Below are 23,852 nucleotides of genomic sequence, written 5' to 3'. Positions count from 1 at the left end.
AACCACTGGCCCGGTTGTTAGGAGTCGGGCAGACCTTGTCTGTATCCTCACCTGCAACTCGGCAGCCTATGAACCATCTCCCTAGCACTCACTCTCTGTTTGTAAAGTGTGGATACACTGGTGTTGCTGTGTGAGTTCATGAGTCTAATATATGTCCAGCTCTCAATACAGCTCTGGGTACAGACTGCCTTCTCCGTCATTCCTACATTATGGGCGGAAGAAAGAAAAACATGGAGACCAGAATAAGTCCTAACATTTTCTCTGTGCTTGGCTCGGGAGGCCAGAATAAGGGAGTAAAAGGGGCGGTTTGGGATAACAGGGAAAGGTGACGGCCTACGATCCAGGATACAGGGAGAAGGGAGAGATTCCTGGGAAGTTCTGAGGACCCAAGAAGTGTGTACTGAGCTAATGCTGGGTCCTTCACAGCGTTGCGGGCTGGAGATCAGAGGTGAACAAGATGGACATAGGTCCCCAGCTCTCCTCGGAGGGACTTTAGCAGATGGGGTGGCAATTGTGTTTGCTAAAGCCAGCATCCCATACAGGATTACCATGGCAGGGGGCACCCAAGTCATTTCTTTGCAGAGAATAGATCTATAGGTTCCAATGAACAAACATCGAAGCCGGAAGATTTCTGTGGGTGGAAGGGCGGGGCTGTGGGGTGGTCAGGCGCCCATCACCTTAGCTTGCTGGGGTGGTCAGAGTGACTTGTTAGGATAATGTTTCTCCTCCCTTCCTAGTAGTACCATGTGTGCTCCTCAACCTGAGTCCCCAGTTCTTCACTCCCAGCCTTTCCCCAAGCGCTCGACTCAGAGAATTCATTCCAAAATATGGAGGATATGTTGAAATTCAGGACATCAGAGAAGGAACAATGAACAAAGAATAATGGTGATGATGACAATCGTAGTGGCTTCCGCCTGTCAAATGCCACTTTCTGTGTGCTGGGTTGTGCTCTTACATGCTGCATATTATTTCATTCTCATTACAACTCCAGGAGGTAAGCGGTGTTGGTTTTTGTTTTTTTTTTCCCCCATTTTACAGTTAAGAAAACAGAGACTTCAAGAGATTAAACAGCCTGCCCACAGAGTTGGTGAGTGACCCTTCCACACAAGCCCAAATTCACACCCGGGGAAACTGAGTCCAGGAAACCCAGGGCAGGGGTTTTTCTCAAGGCTTCACAGCTGCCAAGGACCAGCGTGAGGACTGAAGCCCTTAACATATGTACTTTCGTTTACAGCAAACCACAATGCAATAACAGTGTTGCGGCAGATGGTTAAAGCCCCTTCAAAAAAAAAGAAAGAAAGAAAAGAAAAAGAAAAAGCTACTGGTAACATCGACTGAAAAGTCCTGGAATTTAAAATTTGTTTTAGACGATTTGCACAATCACCACAGCCGGGTTTATATAGAAAACGTATGGTACATGCTTTGATTGCCACAACTAATAAATCCACACAGCCCTCCCTCTTCCTCTGCAACAAGAATCCTTTTCTTCCTTGGCTGTTTAATATGCAAGGCAGATTGGAACATCAGCAGTGCAAAAGGGTAAATAATCTGGTAATTGATCTGGGATTTGTGGATTTTTACCTCAAATTTCTGTTTATGGTGGAAGGTCGTAAGCTACACAAACCTCTATTGATCAGAGTCCTTTGTTTAAACAGAACCTACTGTATTTATTTGTGCTGCTCCTCCAAAATCAAACAAAAGGGCACCGATGGCGCTCAACCTCGGCGCGGCACCACGGCCATGTGGCCCGTTCACTTGGCGCACAGCTGTTTTCAATCTGCACAGTTTGTCTTTCATATCCATGTGAGATGCAGCAGCCTTCACTTAGCCCGGGAGACAGGCCAACCGGAGAAGATACATGCTTAACCCTTCCCGGACAATTTCCCGCTCTCTTCCTACACTGAGAAGCGATTCTTAAGAAGCAGGAAGCTTCCCTAGAGATGCAAGCAGGGCACAGGGTGTCCTGCCTGCAATCACCAATGCATCTGGAGAAAAAGAACCCCTTTCCCTCTGCTCCCATTGCCGCCCCCTCGCCTCGACTCTCCTACCCTTGCCAGCTCTTCACAGCTGCCCGCCCCCGAGAGAGGCTTGAGACGGAGCACGGCGTTCTCTGTTGGCTCTGGATGCTTCGGACTATCCTGCCTGGGGGACGTCACACGAGCTACTAAGGGCAGGGTGACCGGAGCCTGGGCTGGCAGAATGCAGGCAGGTGGCTATTAAGAGGGTCCCTTTCCTACAGTGGACTTAACTCTCTCCCACTTCTGTTTCCTTAAGGCCAAACTTGCCCGAGTTTTCTTTTTTTTTTTTTTTTGCGGTATGCGGGCCTCTCACTGTTGTGGCCTCTCCCGTTGCGGAGCACAGGCTCCGGACGCGCAGGCTCAGCGGCCATGGCTCACGGGCCCAGCCGCTCCATGGCATGTGGGATCTTCCCGGACCGGGGCACGAACCCGTGTCCCCTACATCGGCAGGCGGACTCTCAACCACTGCGCCACCAGGGAAGCCCCAGCCTGAGTTTTCTTAACCTTGGCACCATCGACATTTGGGGTGGAAAAATTCTTTGTTGGGGGAGGGCCTGTCATATGCTTTGTGGAATGTTTAGCAGCACCCCTGCCCCAGGCTCTCCCCACCAGATGCCACTAGCAGCCTCCATCCCCAGTAATGACAACCAAAAATGTCCCCAGGTATTACTCAGTGTCCTGGGCTGGAGGGTACAGGCTGCCCTGGTTGCAAAGTCCTGCCCTGGAGAGATTGTGTGCTAGGCTGTCAATGGCAGGGGCTCTGGAATAGGCAGTAGTTCTTAAACTCTTCTTGATCAACCATATTCCCCTCTCCAGTCCTGTTTTCCTCATTAGCGACGTGCCCATGAAAGGCCCTAACTTTCAGAGCTGTGCGGTGGACCCAGCGCCATGCGCTGTGGTCAACACCTCACCTTGGAGGGAAGGGTGCTTGAGGGAGGGGACCTGACAGCTGCCCAGAGAATGCGGGAGCCCAGGCAGCAGATGAGAAATCCACTCCAATCAAGCGCCGTTGGGTTTTGAACGTTCTTTGCCAAGAGTGACAACTCTTGATTTTTGGAGGGAGCCTGTGGCTTGGCAAACAGGATCAGAGTGGATTGGCTTTTTTCTTCCACCCCTGGCTTCCCTGAGATACAGACATTGGCCTCCCCCTTCAGGGCTGGAGCTGGAGGCAGGCGGCTCGCCAATGCTTGGTAATTCATTGCTCTGAGTAGGTGAGTGCGTTAAATAAATTGAAGCCCTTCATGAAACAGGGTTATTCTCAGTTTCTTGCCTGTTAAATCTCTGGAAAATAATGTATCAGAACCTGGCTGTAACATGAGTGGTTTCATCGCCAGACTGACTCAAGTTCAAATCTCAGCACAGATTCTTCCTAATTGTAGAATATTCTTGGGCAAAGTTGCTTTACTTTTCAGTGCCTGCCCCCAACCCTCATCGGTCAATGGATGACGGTACTGACCTCAAAATCTTGCTCTGAAATAAACAGGGTGCCGGACGTGAGGCTATCAGTGTGTGTGCGGTATATCCTCGACATAACCCCAAAACAGCTGCCAGTATTACTGTTATTATTTTACTATTATTATCAGTAAGGTTCTTCCCTGGGTGTCTACCTCTTACACAAATTCAAAACAGCATTAAGTCCCTGGGGGAGGGGAGATAAATCATCAGCTTGGGATGAACACACACACACTACTATATATAAGATAGGTAACCAACAAGGACCTATTGTATAGCACAGTGAACTCTACTCAGTATTCTGTAATATCCTATATGAGAAAAGAATCTAAAAAAGAATGAATATATGTATACGTATAACTGAATCACTTTGCTATACACCTGAAACTAACACAACATTGTAAATCAACTATACTCCAATAAAATTTTAAAAAATAACGTTAAGTCTATAATTCAAACATAAGTGTTTGGAGATGCTGAATGACAGGTCTTTGTGATATCCAGATAATTTTCTTCTCACTTTTCATTAGGATATTTTGTGTTACAGTTTCAGTTGTAATATTTAGCTGGGGGGGGGGCGGAGAAAAAAACCCTACTTCTCCGTCTTTGTCTGACTTTCCAAGCTGAGAAGGCGTTCCTAAATATGGCAAGGGCCATCCGTGTGAAACAGAGAGTAGGGTAGCAAACTGAGGCCAGGAACTTGATAGGCAGAACAAGCAAGCCCACATCCTGGGTGCAGCACGTCTCAGAGACCTTGATATAAGCACAGCGCTTTGCACCTTACAGTGCAATCTTATCTATATTTTATTCATGTGTCCCCATCATTGGGAGACCTGGAGACCTCTACCAAGTCACGCTTTTAACGTGAAAGTGAGCCCTGGGGTTTTGACTCTGAGTTTGGTTCCCTCTCTAGCCTGTGTATCTGCCACCGTGAAAGTGGGCAAGCCTTACATCCCGGGAAGGGCATCCCTTGTCTATGGGGCCTTAAAAATATCCTAGAGGGTGTGAGAACAGGGCATAATCAGCAACCGAGAGGATCTTATGGAGAAACGAGAAATAAAACCAGGAACCACAGACATTTATGCTCCCAGCTTTTGCTTCCAGCCTTTTTCTCCACTCTCCTCTTTTCCTGAGTTTCTTCTGGGGCCCCATTCCCTCCACCCACACACCACATTCCTTGTATTTTTCTTGAAGTTCATGTTTATCTACTGTCACTGAATGAAACTGTTTGCCTTTGGGCTATTTGTGCTAGGAAGCTGTCTCCCGAAATACGCATTTTGGGGACATACAAAATTATCTACGTACGTCATCTATATGTCAGTCATGACACTGAATGTAAAACACCTGTAAAACAATGTCTTAAGAACTATAAAATAATATCAATGAATCTTCCTTCCCAAGGCCCCTCTCTTTTCTTTCTCAAGCATGCCTATCCTAAGTTTTCTTCATCATTCTCTGGCTTTCCTTTAAAGTTATACTTACGTAGGTAACCCTCAACTGTGTGTGGGTGCGTGGGCAAGGGGCTGTTTCTCAGCTTTGTACAAACGCCACTATGTTCCGTATCATCTTTCTTGGTTCTTCCTCTCAGCATCATGTTTCTGTGATTCATCCGGGATGTTGCATGTACCTCTATGTAGTTCATTTATCTTCCCTACTGTCTAGTGTTCTATTCCATTTATCTATTCGCCTGTTGAAGGATAATGGGGTAATTTTCAGTTGTCTGGTTTTGGTGCAGGTGTTTTGCTTTTAGAAATACGATTACATGACATTCTTATATGTGTTTTCGGATGCATATGAATAAGAGTTTTTGAATTGAAAAGGGGCTAAGAGTCTGTAGATGTGATCCCGCTATGAGCCTTCTAATTATTAAATGATTCTCATTGTTCTGCTCCAAAAAGCCACCTTGTTTTCCTGGCAGAATTTATTTTCCAAAGGTGAGTTTTCACTTCACGACTTCCTGAAAAATGACTGTTCAGCCAGGGTTCATCTCTCTCTCATTCTGACACAGTGGGATAGTTTGAGAAGAAGAAAGCCCTTGGTTTGAAACGTGGCTCTTCCATTTACTAATAATGACCTTGGATAAATCTTGTTTACCTCACAGCTTGCACTGAAAATCCAGGAAGTGTCATTACAAGAGAAATTTTCAGGATTAGGGCATCCAAAGACACGGAACTAGAAGCATATGCTACAGTCATTAGTATGCGACGAAAGGGCAAGAACATAGGCAGATCGAAAGGAATCTCTAAGTCTAAACAAAGTATCCACTAAGCATCTTACAATGACCCAGGCTGCTGTCATTTCTTCATCTCAGATTGTCCTGGACTCAAATACACAGTCAGGGGAGTCAATGGAAAGGGAGGAAGAGAAGAAACTCTCACTGAGGGGATCTTATGAACTCCTCCAAGAGAAGGTAAAAAAGTTCATCTTCTTCATAATTTTTCCTTTTTTTTAGAGATGGGAGAAAGTTTCTCACCACTCTCTTCCCAAATCTCAATCTACCTCTCCCAGCATACACACACACACACACACACACACACACACACACACACACACACACAGTGTTCTATTTTATATATAGATATATACAGATATATAGATATAATTTTCTATATATTATGATGCTTTGATATCTTAATAAAAACCCTTCTGCCTGGGAAGAGACTGTCCCTCCCTGGACCAGACAATTCTTAGAGGTAGGAAAGGATCCAGTACGTCTTTGATATGCAAACTAACCAATCCTCCATCTGGTCCATACACCCCCGGAGACAATATCCCTCTGCCTTAATCAGCCCAGGACTGACTACCAGACAACTAGGAACCATCCCTCTAGCCCAAAGTTCACTGAATTGTTCACCTAGCCAGTCCTAGGCTGTTCACTCTGCCCTTTCCTGCCTTTCCCTCAGAAACCCCAATAAAGGCCTCAGTCTCAGAGTTCACCCCGCTCCTGTCTTCTGTCTCCTGTCCACCCTGGTGTCTTTCCCATGTGCACTGAGCCACTCGCCTCCTGTCTCCAGCACCTGTGGATAGAATAACCTTTGTTTTCCTGAGACTCTCTGTGTCTCCTCTTGTGGTTGCACCTATCTTGGAAAAGAATGCAAGACTGTTGTGATTTAGAATTTATCATGACTCTTGCCCAGATGTTGCCAATGAGCAGACTAGGGTTGGTGTGCTAGAGGAGTATCTTGAATCTTAACCCCCCCCCTTTGCCTTTATTTACACCTGTTTTATTTGTTTATTTATTATTATTATTATTTTTTTTTTTTTGCGGTACGGGCCTCTCACTGTTGTGGCCTGGCCTCTCCCGTTGCGGAGCACAGGCTCCAGACGCGCAGGCTCAGCGGCCATGGCTCACGGGCCCAGCCACTCCGCGGCATGTGGGATCTTCCCGGACCGGGGCACAAACCCGCGTCCCCTGCATCGGCAGGCGGATTCTCAACCACTGCGCCACCAGGGAAGCCCCTACACCTGTTTTAAAATGCCATGGAAAGTGACCACTCTCCTCCATCCAGAAAGAAACGTGAGCCATTCCCAAAGGCAAGAGGAGACAGACTCATATGCCTGTGGCAGTCCTTTGTTTCATGGCCCGCTGTGCTTCCTGGGAGGGTCCCCAAGAATGGAGGGCCTTGGCTAGTTTACATCTTGGGTCTCCACGTTTCACATCTCCCTCTGACCCCAAGCCTCAGCACCTTCACCTGGCAAAGGGACCTTATAGTAGATAACTATTAAAAAACATGACAGTCATTACGACTAATTACAACTTTTATAGCTGCTTTGGAGATCCGAGATGAAAGATGCTTCATGAGGGCAGATATGGTGACAGGTGAGCCATGCAGTTAATTAAACAATCTCGTGCATAATCACACGCAGAGTGTTCCATTGCCAGGAAGCTGGGTTGTGGCAGCTCCCAGGCCCCTCCCAGATGCTGAGGTTCAAGAACATCTTTCAAGGCTCTTCAGTCAACTCATCACACCTGAGGCTCCCGGAGCTCGCCCCTCCTCTGTAAAAGTACCAGTACACAGCTCACGGGCCTTTTGTCCACACAAAAGCATGGTGAGTTAACTAGCAGGGCCTGTGGTAAGTGTTCTAAAGGCCTTGCTTTGAATCCCTGCTTTGAATCCTGGCTCTTATTAGCTCCTAGTTCTGAGCAAATGGCTTCATCTCTCCAAGTCTCACGTGCCTCATCTATAAAATGGGATAATAACTGTACCTAACTTTTGTTGGAGGTATTGGTGATTAAATAAGATATTTAGTGTGTGGTCAGTTTTCATGACATGAAACCTATTGTTGGTATATTGCAAGTAACTGGCACTTTCTTGGAACACGGTTAAGCAATCTGTCCATGGTTGTCTAAGGCAGCCTTTCCTTCAGGCTGGAGACAGTGACAATATTTATCTCTGTGAACAAAACAAGCTTCTTTTCTGTGCAGATGAAACTGGGTGGATGGATGTTCACCAAACTTGGAGGGTGTCTTTAGATCTGGCTTAAAATAAAAGCTAAGAGGTGGATAGGATTCCACCTGGGCTGTACCTAGAAAAATAGGCAAGCATCTTCCAGAGCAGCTGAAACAGATAATAGCCTATGGGCCACGTGGCTCACTGATCAGGAAAGCAGTTCAAGGTATATGAAGACGGGGCCGGTGGGTTGGTGGGTGGAGGGAAAGAGAGAGAATATAAAAGTAAAGATAGATGTCTTCAGGGGAGGTATGGTCTCAGAAGACGCTGTTTCTTACTAGGGCAACTTGGTATGGCGGGGGAAGCAGCCACAGGATTTATTTCATCATGACAACAGCTAGTTTAAAATAAACCCACAGGGAGGATTCCAAGTAGCCAGATTCCTTAGTTTGGTTCCTGGGTTACTTACGCTAAGAACTCAGGGAAAATAGTCTCCAGTGGCGTTGACCCAGTGACAATCCCACCCTCCCCGTGGCAAGTGGAAGAAAATCAGGACGCACGGAAAAACAGCAGGAGGGAGGAGGTCAATGAGTAACGTCCCCACTCTTACCCGGGGAACATTCCCCATGTTCTAGAGCATGGCGGATACCGGAAACTCCCATCTGGAAGCCCACCCAGCCGACAAAGCCTTTTCACTTTCACGTGCCCCTTGGTTCTTAGCAGGAAGTGCTAATGCTGATTTATTCCCCACTTGACCACCATAGCAACTGAAGCTCGAGGAGGCTGAGGGCCTTCCCTGAGTCACACAAAGCGGCCTGCAATGGGCCTAGTGGCCTCAGAGGATGTGTTATTTCAAGAGTCGGGCAGTTGGGTCTGATGGGAACAAAGGAACAGCATGGGGACCTGGGAATAGGGGTTTGGGGGCCGGTGAGTGAGGCAAGGAGCGGGTGGGGACTGAAGCCCTCTGTTCTTTGGCAAGAGGTAGGTGGATGAAATGACCTGTTGCCTTCCTTGATCTTACGAGCAGCTCAGCTCTCGGATCCCGGTGGTTCTGCCTTTTTAGTGGTAGCTAGCCATGCTAAAAGGCAGCAGAGAACGCTCTCGAGTGTGCAGTTTGGGGTGTGGGTCTCCAAGGCCAGGGCCCCAGCACCTGGGCTCCGGTGTGCACCTTGCAGGCCCCGGAGTTGGGAGCGGCGGCCGCAGCAGGGCCTCCGATCTTACCTGCTGTCGATGGGTGGCCAGGCTGGCGGCCCCAACAGGAAGCAGGCGGCTGGATCGTAGACAGCAGCCCTCTCTGTGGTCTCGCTTTGTATCAGCCCCGACGGGCTCTGCTGCTCACCGGTTTGTACATGCATTTCGTTTCTTCAGCAGCTGTCAAATCAAATTGATTTTCAGTCATTTTAACCTGCGTAGGACCAGCAACCCGCTTCTCGCAGGTGAAAAGCTAGTTTATCAAAGGAGTCATTTATCCAGTTCTCTGCAATAGGGACAGGATTTTTGAGTGGCTTTTGGAAAACAAATAACCCATTCCAAAGGGGGTTAGTAACAATAGTCGTAATTACCGTTTATGAAGCATCTACTACACGTCTTTACTTTAGATCCCTTTTATTCTTCTCCAGCCATCATTTCAGGGAGATAATAGCTCAGTTGATGGGTGCTTACTTCTCATGCCTTCTCTGATTAAATCCTAACTACCCAGTGCTGTGTGTATTATTATCCCAATTATTTAGCAAATGAAACTGAAGCTCAAACAATCTCATGTAACTTGTGCAGTCATGCAGGCAATGCAAGAGCTGGGATTCTGACTCAGGGCTGGGTGTCACCAACCCACACTTTTTGCACCTGAGCCTCTTGGACTAAGGTTTTCTCCCTTATCACCTACCGTGTTTGCCTTCGGATTCTGACTCACCTGGAGTAGCAGGCCCATCGGGCACTCATTTTGGAGACAGGGACATTGCAAGGGTATTGAGAGAGAAGATCAGAAGTAAAATGCCCCGGCGAAGTCGATGTCAGCTGTGGACAAGTTCAGCCCAGCAGCCTGTGGCCAGGGCCCTGGGCTGGATCTCAGGCAGGCTCAGCATCCGCAATGGTGCAGAGGGAATCTGCCTGGAGAGAAACAGAAATGCAAATCCTGCTCCTTAGATGGTCATCAGCCTTAAATGAAATGACGCAGGTGAACGGCTACTACAGACCCTAGGATAGATACACTCGGCCCTCGGTGAATGCCTGATCTAGCATCAAGTTAACCAAGAGACCAATTTTCCCCTTTTTTTCCCTTTCTCGCCAAGGATAAAATCACCCAGACGTTTGGCAGGATGGTCAAGCTCCAGCCCTCCCAAGCTGGTGACCTTCCTGGGATAGGTGTGATGGGGGCAGGAGTTTGAAATAGCCACTGAAGTCAGGTCAGAGCTGCCTGTCAGGGGTGGCCAGATTTAGCCAATAAAAATACAAAAAGCCCAGTTAAATTTGAATTTCAGATAAACAACATGCACTTGTTTGACTTAAGTGTGTCCCGACGCCTTTCCTCTCCTCTGTGTTCTGGGCATGCATCCCCACGGTTAGCTGTTCTCGGCAGAGGGCAAGCCCTGCAAGAGGCTTGGACCCTGGACGTACCTGGCACTATCCCTTTTGGATACTTGGAACCGGCCAAGGAGACACAGTGGCCCTGGGGGGACACAGTGTCGGTCCCCCTCCCTGCATAGGGACAGATGGGGGATTTGGAGGCTGCAAACGTTGGCACTGATGATGAAAACCAGGTGTTTCCTGGGGAAAGGCTTTATGCCATGGAAAGTGCTGCCGCCCTGGGCCTTTCTGGAAGAATCTGCTCCTAAGTGGGTCTTTCCCACAATCTGCCCCGTGGGGCCCATTCAGAGGGAGGTCCCTGGATTGAAGAGGCCATGACACTGGCTCCCAAGACCACACTTGCACAGTGGCCGTTTCCTTTTCTCTCTCTCCTCTTCCTTCCTCTCTTCCCACATCTCTTGGTCTCTCTCGTTTTTCTCCTATGCCCTCCTTTCTCCTCTGTACTGTAAGGCAGTGTGCGTGGTTCTCAATCGGGCCAAGTGTACCGCCAGCTCCTGTGGCTGGAGCCTGCGCTGAGAGGAGGCTGAGAGCCTGCGCACGGAGCCCCTCAGTGGCTGTGATGCGTCTTCTACTGTCCTGGCTGTGAGGCTCAGGCACCCGGTCCAGCCCCACCCTCCCGGGACATTCCCCCGGCCCTGCGCTGGCACGGCTGTTGGGATCGGCAGGCCCTCACCCCAGGGCCTTGCCTGGATCCCAGCACACCTCGCCTCCATTGCCCAAGGACTGGCAGTGTACCAAAGAGCTCTGGTTAGAACAACATTTGGCAGCTAGACGTGGCTCAGCAAAATGGTCCTGGCCTGGGTGCAGCGGGAGCTGGGCCTCCTGGAGTGTGGGGTGTGCAGCCTCGGCCGCTTCTGTCTGCAGCAGAGCCCGGGGAACAGCATCCCCACTTCCCACCCCACTCCCCATCCCCATCCCCATTTCCCACCCTCGGTCTCCCCCGCAATCATATCCCTGGATCCTGGTGCAGCAGGAGACTCCATGGATCTCAGGCACTGGGAGTGTGCAGCCCGGCCTGAAGCAAAATGTCGACAACCACAGCTGCCATTTCAACGCAGCGCTTGGGTGTCGAGCTCGGAGCTGCAGGCTTCACACACGTTATCTCAACTCTGCTCATCGCAACCCTCTATGGTGATTCCCATTTTATAGTCATCTCAATAACTCGGTTTCAGGCAGCCCTTTAAGCTCCTGACATTCCCTGACTTTCGGTTATAGCTTGTTTAATCCTCACAGCACCACTATGAGGTGGGTACTAGTCTGATTCCCATTTTGTAGCTGGGAAAACTGAGGCACAAAGAGATGAGTAACTCGTGGACCTGGGAGTCAGACCCAGAAAATCTGGTTCCAGAGATGAAGCCCTTAGAACCATTCTGCATAAGGTCCCCCCAGATAAGCAAAAGCGAGTTCAGAAAGGTTAATTAACTTGCTTAAGGTCACAAAGCTAAGATGTGTCCGAGCAAATGGTGGGACTCATGTCTGTCTACTCAGAGCTCCGTTCTCATTCATTATGCCACAGTGCTAAGTTTCATACAGATATACAAATGGAGCACCATATGTGTGTGTATACACATCTATATTCTATAGAACTAGTAAACAAATAAAACAAATAAATGAGCTATATAGCATTCATTTGTTTAATATTTAGTTTTGAGACAGAGAAGATTTAAAAAACACACATATGTACATACCTATGACAATTCATTAATAGTAAATGTATTTCAAACAAACCCATGTTAACAATCCATGATTGACATTATAATATGCAGAATATTTTGAGAAATGGGAAAATAACATGTCATTGTCCAACAGGCTCAATGAGGGAAGCTAGCCACATGAGTATATTTTTAGTTCTAATTTTAGAAATCTTCAAAGCAGGTAAGGGTTCCACTCTGAGAGAAAGAAGGAAGCTCAGAAAACAACCACCAAGGACCTGCAGCAAACATGGGAGCTAACTGGTCCTGTCTGCCCCCAGACGCTGTTCTTTACTACTAGTCTATCCTGCCTCTTCCATGAATCCAAACTACCAGGCAGGCCTCAGGGCGTGGGTGCAAAGGGGTCTGGGAGCAGGTGGCCAAAGCTGCAGTGATGAACTGTGATGGGTACTTTACGTCTCAGCTAGCCCAAGAGCCCTGCCCATGTGTAGTGGGGAAGCTTTCACCTGGGGCATTCGCCAGCCGGGCTCACAGGGCTTAATTCAGTTGCAAAATACCCTAAACCCCAGCATTTTATCATTCTCCTCTGGCGTCTTTTGGCTTGGGAACAAGTGTGCTGGCCTGTGTGGAAACAGCCCGACAGCTCCGTGCTTGGACTGTGAAGAGTTGGAGGCAGGTGCAGGCCAGCCACAGGCCCAGGATCTGGAAACCTCCTTCTGGGTCCGAGGGGGCGCCGCAGCAGAGCCAGAGCTAGCCTGTGCCTTTCAGGGAGTTTGCTTCTTAAGAGCCTGCTGGTCCATAATTACTGATGAGCTCACAGGAAAGAAGCCATAAATTGGCAGTGGAGGGGGCTTGGTGGGCAGGGGCAGTTACAGCTCATTTTCCCTGCAGACCAGCTGCAAAAAAGGATTGAGGGAAGACCTCCCTCCAGCTGCCTCCTTCACCTCTGCTCTTCCCTGCGCTCCCCTGGGTGAACCCAGCTCCCTTTCTCCTGCTGGCTTGGCAGGTGTCTGCCAGTCACACTGTTAAGTTGCCCCAGACCTGCCCGTGTCGGCCCCATCTTGCCACTCCTACCCGTCTGCTCCCAGGACAGCAACTGTGCGAAAAGCCCCACACGTGAACTCGCATCAGCGAGGCGGCCCGAGGCCTCTTGGCCTGGGACACTGGGGCAGGGAGCTCTGCCACTGGAGCAAGGTGACATGGGCGTGAAGCTGGGGCCCTGGACTTCCGGGAGGGCAGAAAGCACCAGGTGAGAAGAGGCCTCCGTGGGAAGTGATGCTGGCTAGTAACACTAACTGCCGTGGTCAAGGCCTGCTGCGTGTCAAGAAGAGATGCTTTGTGTCTGGAACCTGAGCATCACTTTACCTGCCTGGGCAGCACATCACGCACACTGTGGTCTCTCTGAGGCCAGTCTCACCTCTTCTCCATGTGCCAAAAGGAAATAGTAATCTGACAGCTAAAGATTTGGAAAACGTAGTTTTCTTCTGAAGCTTTCCTGGGAAAATGGAGGAGGGGGTTCCATCAAGCACCAGAGGATTCTGGGAGATCCTCTTTCACCATCGTTGCTCCAGCTTCCTGTGGCAGCTGCCCCCTCCCTTCGTGTGCCCCAAGAATCTCCCCCAGCCGTGTCTCCTGTCACCTGGCTTTGCATCCCTTGCAACTGTCCCTCAAACATCCTTCAGCTCTCATAACTCGCTCTACAAAACAGACGGGACGACTCTTAACAACAGAGAAGTCTAGTTAGCAGATCTCAGATCATAAGCAAGTCCTCGGAGACATAGTTCATCTAACAATATACCCATTCTTTTTTACTTTATTAATTAAAAACTTAAACAGAAAATGATGACACCCATGTACCCACTAACCTAATTGGACTGATATTAATATTTTCTCCTTTCTTTCCTTCAGATCTCCCATTCTCCTCTCTCTCTCTCTCTCTCTCTCTCTCTCTCTCCCCCCCGCCACCTCTCTCTCTAACACCTTATACAGAAGGTAAAGCCCTACAGCCCATTTCTATTTTCTCCCTCTTTGGAAACGTTCCCGCGCACGTCTGGTGAGTGTCATTTGGTCTGATTCCAGGACAGCACCATGGTTTTGAATGCAGACTTGGAAGCCAGACAGCCTGGCCATGAGCTCCAGCTCTGCACCAACTAGCTGGGTAAGGTGGGACAAATTGCTTAACTTTTCTGTGCCTCAGTCAAATAAGGAAGATGATTGTAAATTAATCTTGGGTGCAACAAATGTTAATAGATTTAAAGTGCCTGGAACAGAGCCCAGAAATAAGAAATGCTAATAAAGATTAGCTATAATATGATCCATACACAATAACCAGAATAGTTTTGGGGGGGTTAAAATTTGCCTAAACTGTGTCATAGCACTACACCTATACACAGACAGATACACACACACACTCCTTTTTCACCTTTCTCCTCTCTTGTGCTCCCACTGTGTTCAGACGTACCATTCTGATCCATGTAATACATTCACTGTAGTTGCTATGGAGTGGTATATCATTGTTTTTTTAATTTACATTTCCCTGATTACTTTCTCTAAAATGTATTTGGAAAAGTGAGAGCCAAAGCAATTTTTAAGATGAGGAAGAGTGAAAGGAGACTCGCCCTGTTGTAATGACACTAAGGCTTATAAATTTATAAGTTTAAGCAGCAACGTCCAGTAGGACGTTCTGTAATCATGGAAATATCCTATACGTATGCTATTCAACATGGCAGCCACTAGCCACTTACGGCTACTGAGCACTTGAAATGTGGCTCCCTCCCCATTTGGATGCCAATTCCAAGGAACTGCATTTTAGTTTAAATTTAAATAACAACATGTGATAATGACTACCCTACTGGAGAGCACAGATTTAGTGATAAAGCAAAATATAGTGATAAAGTGGCAGAAACGACTTTATATGGTGGACCGAAGAAACAGAAGAGAGTCTAGAGACAGATGCCCATGTTTGGTAAACAATCAAAGAGGCGTTGTAAGTCAACAAGGGAAATGATGGGCATATTTCTGTCAAGTGCTTGCGTTTTCTTTTTGAACGTTCTTTATCATTTGGCCATTCCCTCCTCCCTGCATATTAATTAATAATGTTAATTATTAATTAATATTAATAAATTAATTCTTTATTAATTGCCAGAATTATTTATATATTTAGAAGTAATATAAAAATAATATTTCTTTTAATATGTGGATTTCTAAATTAACATTTTGTTGAAAAGCCTTAGATTTTAAATATTTAAGGATTTTACTTTGTATATCTTGTTTAGGAAATCTTTTCCCAGAATCTGAAAAAGAATAGATATACAGAGATATATGTATAACTGAATAACTGTGCTGTACACTTGAAACTAACAGGATATTGTAAATCAACTCTACCTCAATTTTTAAAAATGAAAAAAAAAAAGAAATCTTTTCCCTGTACATGCACATTTTCTGTATCCAGTTGCACCTTTCTGCGGGTCAGTAGTTTTAATTATGTATTTTATTTTAAAACATTGATCTATCATGGTTCTTATTGGTTGTTCACTTATCACTCTATTCCTACTTTTATGGGCAGGGCACAGTAGCCTTGAAACATCAGGGTAAGATAGACCTAGCCTCCCAACCCAAGAAGGCACCCCTTCATAGCCAGCTCACTGAAGCATCTCTAAAAAATAACCAGAAAGGGTGAAAACAGAGAGTCACAAAAAGCCTTCCTAACTGCCGTTTCCTAGTTAACTTAAACTGTCTACCGAGCCCTGATTCCAGTAAGATATTTCTAATAGTAAAAGCCACAGCTACATTTCATCATGGAAAAAAAAAAAAACCAAAACCGAAGACTCTGAGCAATTCATAGTCCAATTTTGACTTCTGAAAAACAAACAACTAGAAAATGACTATCCTCAGATTTGAGAAAACTTTGTTTTTAGGACTAGGAATAATTTCGGTCTTTTCCAAAAATTTTGGTAAAAAATTGTAGAGATAAAACTCTAGCATTTTAAAAAAGGGAAATCTTGGGCTTCCCTGGTGGCGCAGTGGTTGAGAGTCCGCCTGCCGATGCAGGGGACACGGGTTCGTGCCCCTGTCCGGGAAGATCCCACATGCCGCGGAGCGGCTGGGCCTGTGAGCCATGGCTGCTGAGCCTGCGCATCTGGAGCCTGTGCTCCGCAACGGGAGAGGCTACAACAGTAAGAGGCCTGGGTACCGCAAGGAAATCTTTTCCCACTCCAAGGTCGTAAAGTTAGTCTCCTACTTTGTACAGGGCATGTTAAATTTTGCATTTCAAATTAAGATATTTAATCGAACTGAAATTCATTATTGAATATTGTGTGAAACAGAGATCTGAATTAGTCTCCCTCCCCATTTGGATGTCAATATTGCAGTGCCTTTTATTGAGTCATCCATCCTTTCCACTTGATTTAAAATGCTTCCTCAGCACTTTCGTTTTCCCAATAAATTTTAGAATAATTTTGTCAACTTTGGTGATAAGCTCTTTAGACTTTTAAAATTCATATTTTATTAAATGTGTGGAATAATTTGGGGGAATTACTATGGTGCCATGTGAATTTTAGACCTGTTTTTTCAAAACCCTAAAGACTCCACAAAAAACTGTTAGACCTAATAAATTCAGTAAAGCTGTAGACTACAGAGTCGCCACTGAAAAATCAGTTGTGTTTCTCTACACTAATTACAAACCACCTGATAAGGAAATGATGAAAACAATCTCAATTTCAAAGAGCATCATAAAGAATAAAATACTTAGGAATAAACTTAACTAAGGAAGTGAAGACATACACTGAAAACTCTAAAGTATTGAGGGAAGAAATTAAAGAAGATGGAAACAAATGGAAAGACATTTCTTGTTCATGGATTGAAAGACAATATTGTTAAAATGCCCATACTACCCAAGGTGATCTACAGAGTCAATGCAAGCCCTGTCAAAATCCCAAAGGCATTTCTTACAGAAAGAGACTAAATGACATTTTGCAAGAAGGAACAGGGGCTCAGCGTGTACAATTACCTACCTGCAGGGAGGTGGTAGAAACGCAAGAGCTTCAAAGCTCTGCCTATAAACACTACCTGACGCTATGCCCCAAATCAACTAGACAGAGCTCTCTACAATTTCCCAGTCTAGCAGGAGAGGTTCTATATGTATATAAAACAATACAACAGAGATACAATGAGGAAAATCCCCCCATGAATACCAAAGGGGGAAAAGGTGACTCCCCGATGAGTGCTAGAGCCAATGGCTTTGAACTGAGAGTTGGGGAAAGGATTCCTAGCACCTGTCCTGTCACCTCTCTTGGAGCTGTGTGCCATGGAAATGTCCTCCAGAGCTCAGCAGCACTGCAGCCCCCCAAACCTCCCAGTAATTGTGTCAATAACTCCCACACCGACCATGCCTGCATCCCCAAACCCAAAGACACCCATTATCCAGACAGGAGTTTTGTCAGGACATCTCATGGCACTCTAGGAAGGCCAGATAAGATGAGTCTGGAAGCAGAAAGCACAGGTGCATCAGACTAATAAGTCAGACAGAGGAAGACAAATACTGTATGATCTCTCTTGTATGTGGCATCTAAAAATATAAAACAGAAACAGAGTAGAAGTGTGGTTGCTTGGTGGAGGCTGTGAGGAGAAGGAAACGGGAGCATGTCAGTCAAAGGCCACAAAGTTTCAGTTATAAGGTGAATAAATTCTGGGGATCTAATTACGGTAAGATAACTAGCGTTAACTATATAGTCTCACCGTAACAGCAAGAACAACAAAATGGTAATTATGTGAGGAGAGGAGATGTTAATTAACCTTATCGAGGTAAACATTTTGAAATATATACATGTATCAAATCATCACTGTGTATACAGTATAATCTTATATGTCGATTATCTCTCAATAACACTGGGGAAAAAAAACAGGAAGCAATATTGCTGCAGATGAAGCAGAGAGGAGGCTGATTCAAAGGCCTTCTTCCAGGTGGGATATTGACTCAGAAGGCTAAATGCTCCTGTACCCCAATACATTGTGTAATTGTTGTTGTATTTTGCACACACCCATGATTTTTTGTTTGTTTTTTTTTGCGGTACGTGGGCCTCTCACTGTTGTGTCCTCTCCCGTTGAGGAGCACAGGCTCCGGAATCGCAGGTATAGCGGCCATGGCTCACGGGCCCAGCCGCTCTGCAACATGTAGGATCTTCCGGGACCGGGGCACGAACCCGTGTCCCCTGCATCGGCAGGCGGACTCTCAACCACTGCGCCACCAGGGAAGCCCCACACCCATGATTTTGCACTTACTGTTCCCTCTAATGGAGCTACTGACGGCGCTTCTTTGGGTGGTGGACTCCTATTAATTGGCCAACAGTTTTCTCAACCCTCAACTCTTCCAAGAAGCTTTCCCTGACATCCGGAATCTGAGTGAGGGGCCTCTCCGCCCATGCTGGCCAGGACTCTAAAGCATTATCCTAGTCTATTATTTACAATTGCATGCCTGTGGGTGTGTTTTCTCTTGTAGACCATGCACTCTTTAATAGAAGGGTTGTCTCTGTCTTATCTCTCTCCTCTGCTTCTGGAATATTGTGAATACTCAGTAAACATGTGTTGAATTCCCTAAGTAAGGGACTGATCCCCCCCAGCGGATGGCAAACTGTGGTTCTGTTACTGCAGCTTCTAACCTGTGCAGGCTCCAGTCCTCAGGTATACCTCAGGGCTCTCTGGGGCAGTGGGAAGTTGATTTCTCATAGCTGAACAATGCTCCCCTTTGCAAGATAGGGACTGCAGCAGGCTCTGAGGAAGATCTTACTAGAGGTGACATCTATTCTCTTTAAACCTGCTGTAGATGAGGGGGAGTTATAGGCCACTGGCCCCTCTCAGAGGCAGCTATAAGGCAGCCAAGAGGAAACTCAAGGCGCCAGCCCTTTACAGAAGTCCTGCTGGACTGTTACTTCTTTCATCCCATCCCAGGGTCTGGGCACACACTTCTTCAGTCTAGAACACTTCCCATCTCTCATACCACTAACACACACACACATTTAGCCTCTATCCGGCTCTCTCCTTTAAATTCCCATCACTTCTTGTGGAAGTCTTCCTCACCTTTGTCCTATCCTCTCATGGAACTTTGTCCCTTTCTTTCAAATTAAAAAAATAAAAAAGTGTCCCATTTTGTAATTATATATCCATGAATGTGTCTAACAAAAGTCTGTCTTGTCCTCTAGACCATAAGTTCCATGAGGGGAGGTACCATCTCTGGTTTTGTTTTTAATTTCCTGTACTTGGTATAGTATCTACTAAGTGTTTAAAAGTTACCAAACACACTGAGTCCCTTTGTACTCACTGTGTTGGCATAGTATGCTTCTGTGTCTCTCTCTAGACTTAATAACGCAGGAGCCACAGTTGTAGAGGCATCCCCAGCCTCAACTGCAGGCAGATGATGATGAAGTGGGAATACACTTCAGAACTGCCTCCTAAACCAGGTTATAAGGCACATAAAGTCAGCCGCATTAACGTAGAGTCCCATCTCACTTCAGACCTCAACTGGGATTAGCAAACTTGATCAACCACCTCACTTTCCAGAATGTCCTCAACTCATTTGCGAAAGAGAATTCTCTCTATGTAACAATTCCAGCCAACTGTTGATCTGCACTTGGGGACCTGCTGCCCTCTTCTCTTGGCCCCAGTTTTGGGGGGCCAAGAAGACAGTGCCAGGGCCAGAGGCTGCCAAGGAGCGCAGGCTCAGGGCGAGAGCACTGAAGCTCCAGTGCTGGTTCTATGACTTCCTAGTGTTAGGGCCAAGGCACGGTACTTTGCTGCACCAGGCTACCATCGACTTAGCTGTAAAATGAGAACAAGTACCTCCCTCGGAGTTTTGTTGAGAGGATGACATGATTTAATGAATGTACCACGCTCACCTCAATACAGTAATGAGTTCCTGTAGTGAGTAGATGCTCTGTAAACATGCACTAAGTCAATAAAAGAATATAACTGTACAGTTTTAAGTTTTGTGGTTTTAAGTTATGTGACTACAGTCGACTGTATTCATGATCAACAATGTCCCCTCTCCCCCGACCCATCATCCCTTGATCACTTTCACCCAATAAACAGAACGTGATCAGATACAATCACGTCCCAGTTCACGCCGCGGCTGTAAGAGGTTCTGCGTGTTTCTACTCACCTTTCTTGAGCTCCTGCCCTCCATGATGGGAAGAATAGTCTCCAGGTGTTACCGCTGCAGCCTGGGTCCTATAATGGTCAAGGCCAGCTAAGCCACAGCCAACATGCAGACCTGGCAGCAAGAAAAAAAAAAGCCTGTAGTCACAACCACTCAGATTTGGGGAGTTGTCCATGATATCGTTGTAGCCAAACGTAAGGCAGTAACTCACATTTCAAACCATCAGTCTCATGCAGGTGTACTTTGAAGGGTGAAATACTCATTTAGATGCGCAGCTTGTGGTATTGTTTGCAAATTAATCACACGTGACTTAATGCCTTTAACTCGTAAGTGGTTGTAGCACACTCTTTACTTTGGTCAAGAGCAGTGGATAAGTCTTGCCACCTCTCTGGAAACCCCGTGGCTTATTGCCTATGGAGGATGAACATGTGTTGAGCTCAAACTAGTGAGTGTCTTGAGGGTATTTCTAGGGGAAAATATGCGGAACTTGACTCAGAATATGAAGCTTGCATCAGGTTCCTCATATCAGTGGGAAATTTTTGGAATGAATTAAAAGTTCTACCCTCTAAAAGGCAATTACAAAAAGAAAGTCCAAAGCAACCCTTTTAATGCTATAATTTTCCTAGTACTTACATGTCCCATTAAAAAGAAAACTGACGTTAAAATAATTTTAAAGGTTTTGGCTTAAGCCCATTGAAAGAAGGCAATTCCCCCACTAAGAATCAAGTTCTCATTATCTGGGCCCAGCCTGCATTAAGGATGGACTCCTGCAGAGATGTGATCTGGTGACTGGGTTCCAGCTGAGAACGGCCATGCTGAAATTAACATGGCGCCAAGTTGCCCATCATGAGTCTTACGTGGCACGTGGTTCTTTGCCTTGCATGTCTCTTAAGGGCCCTTCAGATGGAAACCTGCCAGATTTCTTCCTGCAGCCAACCTCTACTTGGGGTTTGTCCCTGCTCGTTTTCCTGATGCCAGTTCTGGCCTTTTATGATGTTTTGGTCTTTTTTATGTAAACGTGTAGATGGTCTAGCTCAGTGATTAGCAGCTGATCAATGGAGCAGTTACTTTTTCACAAATCATTGCTCATTGTGTTTCATCTTTCTCCCTTGGTTTTAATCAGGTTTCACCACTGTTAAGAGGTGAGCATGGAAATCTTTTGGTGGGCCATAATCTGTTAAATTGATAAAAATATTTAACCCACTAAGTGACAAGAGGTTGAGAAAGGAAACCGTTACTTCAGCCCCTGTGTTTTCATGTAATCCGTGCTATCCCTCCTGTCATGTGATTATTCTGCCTAGAAGGGGATGCAGGAGCAGGGTACCAACATGTTACTGGCCACCTGTCAGGCAGCTGTCAAGTAGTAATGATTTTCAATCACTGCCAAGCAGGTTCTAGATTTGAGCCAGTGACCTAAGAAGCAAGTCTCCATAGCCCATTACCAAACTATCCCCCCGAGCCCTTTGTTTCCCCGACTAACACCCTTTCCAATAAAACTCCATTGTTTTCATTGAATCTGTCAACATGCCTACAAATCCCTGAAGGGTGAAATTAATTTGAACCACAGAGTTGGACAAACAAGCTCAAAAGTGAGCTCTTCAGAAATAGAAGCCAATATTTCAGACATTGATCCATTTGGAAAAAAAATGGCTTCGGTTCCCCCTTGGAGCTTGGGTAGGGGGTGGGGGAGGAGATAAGCAAAGAGGTTGTTATACAGTTTACTGCATGGCAAATCTTAACTATTCCAAAATCTAACATTTTATGCCTTCAAGCAGATGAACCCTGCATGCTGGTGGCTGAAACTCTTAAGAGACTAAAAACTGAATCCCTCTGGAGAATCCTTCTTCCTCTGACCACGTTACCTGAGAGTGTCAGCGTGACTGCATTTGGAAAACACAGTTTCATAGCATTTCAAACCCTATGTATCTATCTAATTATTTTTTTTTCTCTATCAGCCATGAACCTATGGTGAGTAGTAGAAGCTTCCTGTGGTAGGAAACAGCTTATCTCATATTTTCTATCCCACCAACATCTGCATAGTTCAAACTTTGTTGGAAGCCCAACACGTTTTCTTAACCTTTGATAATATTTGTTGTGAACCAGTCCAGAAAATAAGTATATGTTGCATGAAGCTACACTGAGCCCATTCTGTTACTTGAAGAAAGGGAGTGAGATAGGGAGAGAGGGAAACCGTTTCTTCCTGCCATGAGTCAATGATAGGGTGTCAGAGTCCCTTTGACCTGCCCCCATTTCCAGTGTGAACTTTCTGAGGCTTTACATACACACAACATGTACATCATATTTATCTAGGACTAAAAAGTATCCGTATTTTCTTATATGACACACATCAGCCTTGCCTAGAGGTGAGAGGAACAGGTAAGGGGTGGGTTTCGGAAAATACTCAAGACAGATAGGAGTCAACAAAAACACCACCTTGAAGTGCCAAAAGTTAAAAGGAACTCTTTATGTGTATTCAATTTGACCACTAAACAAATCTGTATTTACGACCTGCTCTGTGGAGAGGGTACGTTCTATAGCAAAGGCCTGGGTTCAGATTCTGCCTTTCCTTTGCCAACCGAGTGAATTAGGCCAGTAACCGAAGCTTTCTGACTCTTCCCTTCCTCGTGGGAAACGTGAATCCTAATGCCTTTGACATTGGGCATGTGTGGGTTGAAAGAGATACATAAGGTACCCACTATGGCAACCACCATAGGAGAGGCACTCAGTAGGTGGGTATTGTTACATTACCAATGTAGTGTCATCATTATCACAGACAAACTCACCCATGACACAGCCCTCTGGGTTACAGGAAACTCTGGAAGTGGTCAGTGAAGCTGAGGGCTTTTAGCTGTACGTATCCCTGACTCCCTGCCTGAGGGCCTTTTCTGGACACTTCAGGGCAGGTCAGAAGGGCCAGGGTCTTAACACCCTGGAAACAGCCATGATGGATTGCATTTGGAGGATAAATACCCCCCAGCATCCTTGCCCCTGGGTGGGATAACTCTGAAGTGAGTTCTACTTGGACTCACAGAGGCCTCCAGCTGGACGGAGGCCTCATGAACCCTATTTTGGCTTTCCTGTGTCCCCTGTCAAACTTGCCCATTTCCTTACCAGTCTATCTGAGACCATGTCCCAAATAAACCACCTGCACTCAAATCCTTGTATCCAGTTCTACTCTTGGGGGAACCCAACATAAAACACTGTGGTTAAGTACTGACCTTGTCCTCAAGCTCTCAACCTGGGGTTATATGAAAATCGACCACATCCCAAATCAGCATTGACAGTTCAGTGTCTGACCTTGTGACGTCAGATTTTGGCTCAGATTTGAAAGCACTTTTTTCCCCTGCCCAATGAATCTAATACATACGGCTTGTCTTTCCTGGCCACAGAGGCTGCTTCTTGCTTTTTTTTTTTTTTAATTAATTAATTAATTTATTTTTGGCTGCGTTGGGTCTTCGTTGCTGCACGTGGGCTTTCTCTAGTTGCGGCGAGCGGGGGCTACTCTTCGTTGCGGTGCGCGGGTTTCTCATTGCAGTGGCTTCTCTTGTTGTGGAGCACAGGCTCTAGGCAGGCAGGCTTCAGTAGTTATGGCACGTGGGCTCAGTAG

The 23,852-nt window shown here is 46.2% G+C and overlaps 1 long non-coding RNA gene across 7 annotated transcripts in view; it reads right to left on the bottom strand.

Annotated features, from left to right (window-relative positions):
* LOC117196725 (uncharacterized) overlaps positions 1–10,461 on the bottom strand; it is a 214,527-nt gene extending 204,066 nt beyond the window's left edge. For 2 of the 7 annotated variants that reach the window (XR_007474457.1, XR_004477053.2), the window contains exons 1-2: positions 9,424–10,461; positions 9,083–9,232 (exon numbers count right to left, since the gene is read on the bottom strand). This is a non-coding gene — a long non-coding RNA (uncharacterized LOC117196725). The remainder of the gene's footprint in view (positions 1–9,082; positions 9,233–9,423) is intronic. The other 5 variants (XR_004477052.2, XR_007474458.1, XR_004477050.2 and 2 more) reach the window with 5 other exon arrangements.
* Between the last annotated feature and the right edge of the window lie 13,391 nt (positions 10,462–23,852).

This window comes from Orcinus orca, chromosome 20, assembly GCF_937001465.1.
Source record: "Orcinus orca chromosome 20, mOrcOrc1.1, whole genome shotgun sequence".
NCBI lineage: Eukaryota > Metazoa > Chordata > Mammalia > Artiodactyla > Delphinidae > Orcinus > Orcinus orca.
The sequence above is the reverse complement of the archived record's forward strand: the minus strand, read 5'-3'. Positions and strand labels throughout refer to the sequence as shown.